Source organism: Cebus imitator, unplaced genomic scaffold (genome assembly GCF_001604975.1).
Source record: "Cebus imitator isolate Cc_AM_T3 unplaced genomic scaffold, Cebus_imitator-1.0 Scaffold56, whole genome shotgun sequence".
NCBI lineage: Eukaryota > Metazoa > Chordata > Mammalia > Primates > Cebidae > Cebus > Cebus imitator.
Genome location: NW_016107371.1, coordinates 2,652,321 through 2,664,716, shown reverse-complemented (window position 1 = coordinate 2,664,716; position 12,396 = coordinate 2,652,321).

Genomic DNA, 12,396 nt, shown 5'->3' with positions numbered 1-12,396 from the left:
ACAGTGTTGCTAAATTTAGCATGACGTGAATTAGACTCAGATGTGTAATATGTAATGGGTATAGAAAATCTTTAAAATCTAAAAAATATGTTCCTAAAGCAAAGGTGTATGTTATGACCATCCTGTAATTGTAATACTACATGTAGCCATTTAATAAATGTTGGTTGAAATTAAGTTACTGAATTCCCCACTAGAAAAGAATAAAGCACTCTGATTAGGTTATATTCTCCCCAGAAAAAGATTTTGACTCAGCTGTAATTCAGAAATAACTATTAATAATAGGAATACCAATTCTAATAAAGATTCATAGCAAAAAAAAGGGTCAAACTACCCAGGGATTTGTAAGACAAGCATTATAACTGATATAGAAGAAATCAACATTGGCCTGATACCCAGTGCCAGAAGATAAAGTCATAGCAAGCTTCCCAACAGGAAGAAAAAGTGATCACTGTTTATTTAAATGCATATAGGAAGTGACTGTAGAAGTCTGGGGCAAAATCTGGCAAATTAGGAAAAAACTGCAATCCAAGATTTCCTATAAAATTGCAGCTTTCTGAAACAAAAGGTGGGTTTATTTTCCACAATGTTACTGGCAGCTGTACACTTCAAATGTCTTCCTGTGCCTACAAGGATTGATTTAATCTTATCTAGATAGTGCCTGATCCAACTGCTTTTCTCAGTGTCCTTTACTCTGCCAGACACTGTGAAATTCAAGAAACCTCATCCTAGATCTGATGAAAGGAGATGCAAAGCTTACTATCAGCTGTATACTGTTGGTACTGCATCCCTAATTACTTCACTATCTCTCTGATTAGCGTCATATAACACTAAAGTGAAAGGGAGATAGAAAAAGGCTCTGTCATTTCCCAGAAGGGAAAGGTAAAAGAAAGGATTAGCAGGAGAAATCAAGAATAACCAAACTTTATTAGAGTCTTTATCTTACTGGTGGAGAGAAATTTAGTTCATCCCAATACAAAAGAAAGAAAAGTAAGTTTATCATGTTTATTAGCTGCATATTTTATGGGGTGCCTAGTATATATCAAGAAAATGTTACCATGCCAATAATTTTGGAAAAGTCATTCAACTTTGAAGGCTTCAGTTGTCCCTTGTAAAATAAAAATCCTCTATAAAGCGATCAGTAAGTTGTTTGTTTGTTTTTCAAGACGGAGTCTCACTCTGTCGCCAGTCTGGAGTGCAGTGGTGTGACCTTGGCTCACTGCAACCTCCGCCTCTTGGGTTCAAGTGCTTCTCATGCCTCAGCCTCCCGAGTAGCTGGGATTACAGGCACACACCGCCACTGCACCCAGCTAATTTTTGCATTTTTGGTAGAGACTGGATTTCACCACGTTGGCCAGGATGGTCTCAATCTCCTGACTTCCTGATCTGCCTGCCTTGGCCTCCCAAAGTGCTGAGATTATAAGCGTAAGCCACTGTGTCTGGCCCAATAAGATTTTTTATTCCTTTCAAATGTAATGATTCTATGAAATACTACAATTATTTAATGTGTACTTCTGAAAGATATTATTCATCCAGCAAACATGTACTGAGAACTAATGAGAACACAGCTATATAAGAAATAATGCCTGCCCTCAAAAAGAGACACACAAATACTTAAATCTATCATGGTATGTGCTGTAAGAGTAGTATCTGTAAAAGTCTGTGGAGTACAAAGAGGATATATCTAATTCTTATGAAGAAATATAGAAAGAAAATTTTCAGTTGGGTCTTGACCTGGAAAAAGGAGTTATTTTGACAGAGGAACAAAGATGGATATACATAATTGCTAATTATTTTGTATGACTTGAAGTGTAGGTTTTAAGAGGTTCAGAAGAAGTTACTGGAGATGAGGCTGGAAACTGAGCTTGACCAAATCATGTAGACCCTTGAAGATATGCTAAGGAGTCTGTACTTCATCCTGCAACAGTGCATCTTGGATCTGCATATTAATCACCTTTGTAGAACTTGTTAAAATGCAGATTCTGATCCAGTTAGTTGAGGTGGAGGCTGAGATTCTGCATTTCTCATCAGCTCCAACTGATGCCTGTCCTGCTGGTTGTGGGCCATATTTGAGTAGGGGAAGTGTATTCTACAGCAAGGAAGTGTTATGGTGAGATTGTTTTTTAAGGGAGTCATTCTATTAGGAGATAGGAAGTGAAATGGAAAGAAGCAAGAGGAATATTAGGAAGCAATAATAAAGGTCAAATAGTAAACAATGGTGATGAAGATGGAAAGGAGGGGATATCTTTAAGATGTATTTAAGATGTCAGATGAATAGGACTTGGTGACCAGACAGCTGTGATAGGTGAACAAGAGAGAGGAGCCCACACAGTAATCCAGTAGTCTCAATTTGATTTAAGTGAATAAAATCTTATAAAATAAGCTAAGAGTGCCTCTCAACTGTAGTCCCAGCTACTCAGGAGGTTGAGATGGGAGGATCACTTGAGCCCAGTAGTTCAACTCCAGCCTAGGCAACATAGTGAGACACTGTCTCTTAAAAAAAAAAAAAGAAAAGCTTGTTAAATATACATTGAAAAACATTTCAAGAATAAGAAAAAACTGTAAAAGTGGCCAGGCGTGGTGGCTGGTGGCTCATACCTGTAATCCCAGCACTTTGGCAGGCTGAGGCTGGCGGATCATGAGGTCAAGAGATTGAGACCATCCTGGCCAACATGATGAAACCCCATCTCTACCAAAAAATACAAAAATTGGCTGGGCGTGGTGGTGGATGCCTATAATCCCAGCTACTTGGGAGGCTGAGGCAGAAGAATAGCTTGAACCCGGGAGGCAGAGGTTGCAGTGAGCCAAGATCATGCCACTGCACTTCAGCCTGGGAGACAAGAGTGAAACGCTGTCTCAAAAAAAAAAAAAAAAAAATGTAGAAGTACACTTGTTGAGCTAAAGCATTCATTTGACACTTCTCTTATTTAACCCTGCAATATTCTAGGGTTGATCTTCTGCTGTGTTGTCTAATATGGTAGCACTAGTCATAGCCATACTAACCACATGTGGCTATTGAAATTTAAACATATATTAATTTATTATGTTAATTAAGATTAAGTAACATTAAAGATTCAGTTCCTCAGTTACACTAGTCACATTTTAAGTGCTCATAGCTATATGTGGCTAGTGACTTCAATTTTGCATAGTGTAGATATAAAATATTTCCACCTTGAAAGAAATTTCTATCGAACAGCACTGATAGAGGATCAGTTAGGCATCTGTATTGCAAGGAGTTGACATGGAAAACATCCCATTGTGTTTAATTTTTGTTTACTTCTTTTAAAATGTATATTTTTCTTATTGTAAGACATATTAATTTTTTTAATGTGATGGTCAATGAATTAAGAAATGGAAATATTTGTAAACGATATTGAAGGTGAGAAAATCTTGGCAGGCTCAATAACATCATTTTCCCTTAAGAAAAAACACCATGCTTTGGAAATCCCAGAAGATCACAACACCCCTGAGGGAATGACCTCATTTGTAAGCAAGTCTGGAGAATGATAACAAACACACTCCTCGAATGTAATTAATGGATAAACAAGGCTCAACTTCAAAGCCTTGTGCAACTGCCATGAGTAGTTTAGTCAAGAAGGAAGAACTGAGTATAGAGGTGTAAAGTTGGAATCTACAGGGCTTTCCCCTAAACAACAGTTAGCTTACCAATTGAAAAAGAAAGCTCTACCACTTAGGATACTTCCAGTAATATATAAAGGAAATTCAACACAAAACGACAAATAATAAGATAATTATTGGCTCATGTAACTAGAAAATCTGAATTTCAGCTAAAACTAGGTTCTTGGTAAATGAAAAAAAAAATCAGAATTGATTAATCCATCAGCCTTTACACTTCACATTATATATATTTTTTACATATATGTGTATATTATATATATATATATATATATTATATATTATATGGGGGGAGAGAGAGATCCAGCCTCTGTGACAGATGGGTGACTGAGTGAAAGTCTCTCTCTCTCCATATATATATATATATATAATACACACATATATGTAAAATATATATATAATGTGAAGTGTAAAAGTGAGCAAATAACGTTGATTTCAAATTCACAATGAAAATCACACAGAGATACCATAAGGGAAAAAAAGTAGCATAAAAGTGGTAAATTTTATATTTTCAGTGTAGTGACAAAAAATGGGGGGAAACAATTTTTTAAATGATGTTATAGATGATTGGGATATATCCAGATTTTGCCCTGAAACTATAGATGAGAATCTTTGAAAAAATTAATAGCAAAAGTGAAATAGAAGGACTTGGACCAACCCACTGTTGAAACAATGCATGCACAGCATAGGAATTAATTTACTTTATAGGGTTCCTATTATAATATATAAGCATGTATTGAATTGATGACCATAATAAGGTACAACCATAACCATGTTATTTCTTATCATTTCTTCACTCATGAGAAAATACTGGAGAATTTTTACCCAAGTTCACTATAAGTATTACAAAAGTTTTTTTTGTTTTGTGTTTTTCTGTTTTGAGATTTTTGAGCTTCAGCCTCCCAAGTAACTGATAAAAGTTTTTGGACCCTAGATGGATGCAGGAAATTAAAAAATAATAATAATGATGATGCCCTCACTTGGTTTTACCTTCACTTTAAGATTAATGATAAAATTATGGTTTCAACTATTACTTCAATGAAACTAGTATCTAAAATTGTATCTCTAGTTCAGTTATTCATTCCCAATTGTCTATATAGCATCTATACTTGAAGGTTTCACTATCGCCTCAAACTGAAATATCTAAAATAGAGTTTATACACTATCTCCTCCAACAACAAATAACCAATTTTTTCTCTGACTTCCATTTTTCTGTCATGATGTACGTCATGATTTTCCACAAATCTCCCAAGGCAGGAATGTCAAAAACATTCTTGATTATTCCTTATGTTTTTCTTATTTCTAATCAGTCCCTACATACTATCAATTATCAGATATCAATACATCAATTATTTCTTTATATTTCAGATGTACTAAAATTTTATGCCACAACTATTTTCCCTTGCTTCAGTCTTCCACTCTTCTCCTCCAAATTACTCTGTATGCTGCTATCAAATTAATCTTTTAAAAACATCACTTTTACTATTACATGTAGGAGGCAGACTAAAGCATTAGTTAAGAGTGCCTGCGCTGAGGTCAGATGCAAGGGTTTTATGTCAGCTCTACTGCTTAGTAGCCACAGTACTAAGCATGTTCCTCATTTGCAAAAGAGGAAGAATGATAGGACTCTGTTAAATATTGCTGTAATTAAATGAGAAAATATAAGTATCATGCCCATCACATAATAATTAGTCAGTAAATGTTTGCTATTTTTACATTCCCCAGTCAAAACCCATGAACTGACCTTGCTACAAAAGGTCCAAAATCTGTAGCCCAAGTTTTACATTTTTCTACATCTGCCTCTGAACCAGTTTTTTTCTTACACTTTTTACACTTTATCATTACATTGTATACACCATCTTCAAAACATTGGTCTACTTTTGTTCTTATCTTCCAGGGGTTTCTAACTTACTTGCATTTCTTGAGTATTGTTTCTGGAACACTCTAACCTCTTTACTTACTTGAAATGTACCCATCTAAATCAGAAGGCTTTCAACTACATGAAACAAAACAAACAAAACTTAAACTGCGTTAAACAGTAAGAAAATATATTGGTCTAGCTGTAAGACAGGCTTCACATTGGCTTGATCCAGTGGCTATACCTCTGTTGCTTTGCGGGTATCTTGGCAGTACCTTCCTCCATATAGTTCCTTGCCCCTCTGCTTACATCTAGCAAAATGACTGTAATGGTTCTAGGCTTCACATCCATGCAACATGGTGTTGGAGGAAAAAAGATGTTTTCTCTTCCTGGTGTTTTCCCAGGCATTTCTCAGCTGGCATTTCAAACAACAGTCCTGAAATTCACCCTGGTTGGGTCATGTTCTCCCCTTCTCATTACCCATCCCTACCCCTAACCGAAAAATGACGTAAACAGGGGAAATTGAATGTACCAATGTTTGTTTTTAAACAAGCCAGAGGCCCCCTCCTCCCCACCCACTGAAGCTTGAGGTGGAATCAGCTTTCCCCAAAGTATCTGAGCTTACGGTAAATAATATATGTTATCCAAGTTAAAGTCTGGATGCTGTTAGTAATGGGAAAGCAGGTAATGAATGTTGGCTATGGAGCCAACAGACAATGTCCACTCCATTGTCTTTAAGGTCCAACTAAAGGCAATGAATGTCAGGTTAACAATGAATGTCAGGTTGGTTGGTTGTTTGTTATTGAGACAGAGTCTCGCTCTGTTGCCTAGGCTGGAGTGTAGTGGCACGACCTTAGCTCACTGCAACCTCTGCCTCCCTGGTTCAAGCAATTCTCCTGCCTCAGCCTCCTGGGTAGCTGGGATTACAGGAGCATACCACCATGCCTGGCTAATTTTTGTAGTTTCAGTAGAGACAGGGTTTCACCATGTTCACCAGGCTGGTCTTGAACTCCTGACCTCAAATGATCTGCCTGCCTCAGCCTCCCAAAGGTGTAGACCACTGCACCTGGCCACAATGCCAGTTTCTATAAATACTGCCTTGACTTGCTTTACATAGTTTTGTTTTGTTTTGTTTTGTTTTTAGAGACAGGGTCTCAATCTGTTGCCCAGGCTTGAGTACAGTGGTGCAATCATAGCTCACTGAAGCCTTGGACTACCAGGCTCAAGCAGTCCTCCCACCTCAGCCTCCCAAGTAGCTGGGACTACAGGCATGCACCACGATGTCTGCCTAATTTTTTATTTTTTTTATTTTTAGTAGAGATGAGGTCTCACTATGTTCCCCAAGGTGGCCTCAAACTCCTGGCCTCAAGTACTCCTCTGGCCTCAGCCTCCCAAAGCTCTGGGATTGCAGGTATGAACCACCATGGCTGGCCTACTGTATATTTTATGCATATAGATATAAGTCTTGCCTCCCTAAGTATATTACAAGTCCCTTGAAGTTAAAGACATTAGATTCCTAGTCAGCACTGAGCTGCATACAGAGAGCACTCAATGAAGGATAAAATAGTTTTAGCATGTATTCAGCGACATATATTTTGAAAGTGGAACTACGTGACTGAAAAAAGTATGATGGGTGGAAGAAAATATTACGGCTCTTAGAATTGCCCTAAGGAGAGAGTAACAAGTTAAGCAATGAATCCCTGGGTTCACTCAAGCAATTCACTCCCTAAAACAAGAGCCCACAGAATCCCATTTCTGCTTTCAGAATGAGTTTGAGGCCAATATGATTTTCTAATAGCTGTATTTGATGATTATATTTATGCCTCCATCAGTGGCTTTTTAGCCTTGACAAAGTCAGTTTAAGTTTTTTATTTCCTTTGGATCTATCAAAGTATTTTTCCCCAAGAGGCACATGGGAAAATATATTCTATACATTTCTTTTATAACTGTTCCCTTGACCTCTTTATTGCTTCCCTAACTACTATCACCCAAGATGCTCTTGCAAACCAGACTTAATATTGGCAGTCTTTATTCCTTGCAAATGGAAGTGATGACAGACCCAACACTTTGTGTAAAAATATTTTGCTATTTCTATACAAAATATTTTATTAATGGAAACCACACATTATGTATTTTACTGAAATGTTATGACTTGAAATTGGGGAATCTGATATGTCTCTAATAATAAAGGCTTCACAATACAACTGTTGTTTGTAGATTTGTAGCTGGCTGGCATTTTAATTTTTTAATTTAAATTTTTAATTCAAATAGGATTGACCTGAAATATTAACAAAAATTCTACTTGAATTGGTGCACTGCAAAATAAGAAAGCAAAATCAGCTATCTATGATGCAATGTTTTCTTTATAAATTAAGATCATTAGCACTCATCTATTGATTTTTCTATTAAATGTTCTCCTAATAATGAAGGGATGGAAGGATCTTTGTAAAGTTAAATTCACCATAGCAAAGAATAGAGGCGATAATTAATAACATGTTAAAACTACTTTCTAAAAGTAGATTCAATAAAATGTAAGTATTCAAATAACTACTCCCATTTCTCTTTCTCAAACCTTAAAAAATACATTCCAAGGTATTAGTTCTAATAGTTGTTCTGTCTTTTCCAGTGGATTATTATGAGCTCCTTAAAACATGTGAAATACCAGCCAGACACAGTGGCTCACAGCACTTCGAGAGGCTAAGGCAGGCAGACCCCTTGAGTCCAAGAGTTCAAGACCATCCTGGGCATGGCAAAACCCTGTCTCTACAGAAAAATACAAAAATTAGCCAAGCATGGAGGTGCATGCCTGTAGTCCTAACTGCTTGGGATCCTGAGGTTGGAGTATAGTTTGAGCCCAGGCAGCAGAGGTTGCAGTGAACCAAGATCGGCTACACTCCAGCCTGGGCAACAAAGAGAGACCCTGTCTCAAATAAAAATTTTAAAAATTCAAAGAAAAAGAAAATATGTGAAATGTCTTATTTTTCTTTATATTCACCTATTCTCTTAGCATAGCATCTTTTATACCACCGAATATTTATTGAATTTAATTTAAAATCAATAAGCCCTGATAAGCCAACAATTGACAGGCAATATTTTGACTCTAAAATATTGACACTTGAAAGAAAAATATCTAGGCATAGGAATATTATTTTCATTTAAAATGTTGAGGAATTTTTTCTATTGCTTTTAGCTTTTATTGTTAACATAAATGTTGAAAAAATTTAAATATATTTGGTTAACAGAATCAATGTAACATTACTTCACATTCTAGCTCACCCGCAAATGAACTTCTTTTTTTTTCCCAGTAGAGACAAGGTTTCACCATGTTGCCCAGGCTGGTCTCGAACTGCTGGACTCAAGCAATCCACCCACCCTGACCTCCCAAAATGCTAGGATCACAGTCATGAGTCATCGTGCCTGGCCGAAATGAACATTTTAATTTAACTTTCTCTTTTTTTTAGAAAAAATGAAAAATGATTAACTCGGAGGGTAGGAGGTCATAACTTTCTACCCCAGGATATTTTTTCCTTCCCTATGTGTTTCTGTGAAAGGACTACTCTGTTGTTCCTGTGTGTTATGGTGATAATGATGTATATTATTTTGTGATGATAATGATAGTCCTTTAAATCACTGTTCACAGAATACTCAAGAAGTTAACCTCAGTGAGAAATGCTCAGATCTGTTAACCTCAGTGAGAAAGTTTTGGATAAATAACTGTCAATTATAATTCCAGTAAAATACTATGGATAAGGTGTATAACTCAGGCTAAAACCTGAACTGGGTGGGAAGATCTTTTTTTTCTTTCTTTTTTTTTTTTTTTTTTGAGACACAGCCTCGCTCTGTCTCCAAACTGGAGTGCAGTGACACAATATGGGCTCACTGTGATCTCCACCTCCTGGGTTCAAGCAATTCCCCTACTTCAGCCTCCCGAGTAACGGGGACTACAGGCGCACACCACCAGGCCCAGCTAATTTTTTGTATTTTAGTAGAGATGGGGTTTCAGCATGTTGTCCAGGATGTTCTCAATCTCCTGACCTCGTGATCTGCCCACCTTGGCCTCCGAAAGTGCTGGGATTACAGGCCTGAGCCACCGCGCCCCCAGCCAGAAGATCTTAATTACTTTGAGAAGTTCAAACCAAGCTCCTAGGTCTTGGCCCAAGAATGAGTCAGTAAGTCAACAAAACAGTTCTTTTGTGATGGTAAATGAGATTCCCAGTCATATGGAGGCAGGAACTTGAAAGAGAAAGAAGCCACGCTTTCAAAATTGAATTAATCCTTTAGGGTTGCTGTATGGTTATAATTATCATCAAAAACTTGTATATTTTATGCTTGATTTTCTTTGCTATTTCCTTTCATTTTTCTTCTATTTTAATATCTAGTAAAGTTTTCAAAATAACCACCTAAATATTGTTCACATTTGGACCAGAGTTTACTACCCAGCATAATTCAAATTATGACAGCACAAATCTTCCCAAGGGACGTTGAATAAAGGTGGAAAAATGAAGATCAGTTTAGTCAGCTTCTCCTCCTAGAATTTTTTCTTCTAGAACTTTCACTGAATGAACCTCAGAAGATTTTGTGTTTTCACTTTTATAAGGAAAGGACATTGTATTGTGGCTCAGCACATAATATTTTTATGAAGTTTATAAGATCATTCTTAAGCCTGTCAACACGTGGTTTCCATAAGAGAAGGAGATGGCATAAATAAATCTCAGAAAAACAAGACAAAAGATGTGGGGACATCTTTGACTATTATCATCATCTTCAATTTAATTATAGATCCCTATGGTGTCTGATGATTAACTTCTACTCCACATGGTGCTGTGGTGGGTTAGTACAAAGATAACTCCCTAATGGCTTCAAGTAATAATTGGGAATATGAGATTTAACAGAGTTGAAATATTAATGGGAGATAGAAAAAGAAGATATGAAAATTCAGTTAGAGAAAAGTTTTGAGAAGTTAAATATAAAGGAGAAATAGCATTGAGAACAGAGAATTTAGAATTGGTTATTTACAAATATAAGTGAGAAAAAAAAATGGCTAGGGGAAAATCCTAATATATATAAAATCTTATATATATATATGATTTATATATAAAATATATATAAACATATTTTGTTTCCCTAATATATAAAATCTTATATATATATATGATTTATATATAAAATATATATAAACATATTTTGTTTCCCTAATATATAAAATCTTATATATATATATGATTTATATATAAAATATATATAAACATATTTTGTTTCCCTAATATATAAAATCTTATATATATTAGGGAAGCAAAGATGATACCTAGGAGGTACATAAAGGGTAGAGAAATATGGGTCTCATTAGCTTCAACCAATTAGCAAAGTGACTTGTACAGCATTATCAATTTTATCAATTCTTCTAGGCTTATAGGCTAGAAAAACTAAGATGACCTTTGACTCTGTCCTCCACTTCATCCCCTATAATCACACTATTCCTAAGTCTTTCTGTTTTAACCATTTTCTCTACTTTCATTCTTTTTCTTTCCCCGCCACTGTTATTACCTTAGCATAGGTAATCCTACTCTAATCTATTTTATATGTACTACCAGATTAATCATTCTAATAATTAAGAAAGACCTGATTTTCATCATGTCACTACTTATCCTGCTTGAGAATCTACATTGCCTAGAGTATCAAGTCCAAGCTTCTCTTTCTGAGAAGCTAGAACTCTCTGTAAGCCACCTCTACTCCGGCTGTATAAATTTTATTTCCCATCAATGCCTAAAACATACACTTGCTTCAGGCAGAGATAACTACCCAAGCACTTTCCCCACAATACCAAGCACATTCTTGCTTTAATGCCTGTACGAGTGTTGGCATATTGCTGAAATGACTTTACTGCTTCCCTCCCCTCTAAATTCTCTCATTTTCAAAGTTCAGTTCAAGTCCCAAGCCAGAATGAGACTTTTTCCAGTTATTCTTTTAAAACAATATAGATGCTTCATATTTCTGAAATCACTCTGGTCTTACAGTTAGTGCAGACAACTACTTGCTCTTTTATACTTGGCTAGAAAGATTGTAAACTACTTGATGACATGTGCCATGTTTTTAACTTCTTTTTTCTCCAATAGTATGTAAAATGTGCTGGGCCTTTATTTATTCTTCATACTTTGACTCATGATAAAACTGAAATTTAAATTTGAAGACTGTGATTTGGGAAAAATCTTTAGAGATTTGTGTAAATTTAGAAATTGAGTACTTATACGGTGTAAGTTTTTACAACTTATGTTAAGTAGATTATTTTAAAATACACTATTTTTGCTGGGTGCTATGGCTCATGCCTATAATTTCAACACTTTGGGAGGCTGAGGCAAGAGGATAATTCTAGCCTAGCAGTTCAAGACTAGCCTGGGTAACATAATGAGACTCTATCACTATGAAAAATACAAAAAAGAAAAAAAAGAAAACAATTAGCCGGGTATGGTGGTGAATGGCTGTGGTTCTAGCTTCTCCAGAGGCTGAGACGGGAAGATGCCTTGGGCCCAGGAGTCTGAGGTTGCAGTTAGTTAGGATAACGCCACTATATGCCAGCCTGTGCAACAGAGCCAGATTCTGTCTTTAAATAAATTAATTAAATTAAATAAGGAAATAAAATACACTGTACTTATGGCAAAAAGAAAGTCAAAATTTTCTTTCGTCCCCAGCTACTCTATTCCTACTCCCGCTCTTCAGAGGTGACCCATGTTAATAATTTCTTTTAAAATCATTCAGAAATTTGCTATGCATATACATATGATTTTTAAGGCAAATTAGTTTATAACATACACACTGTTTTACCAATTTGCACTTTTCTTTAAAATATATCTTGGAACCATTCCTATATTAGTACTGTAGAATTATATTCTTTTTTTTTTTTTTTTTTT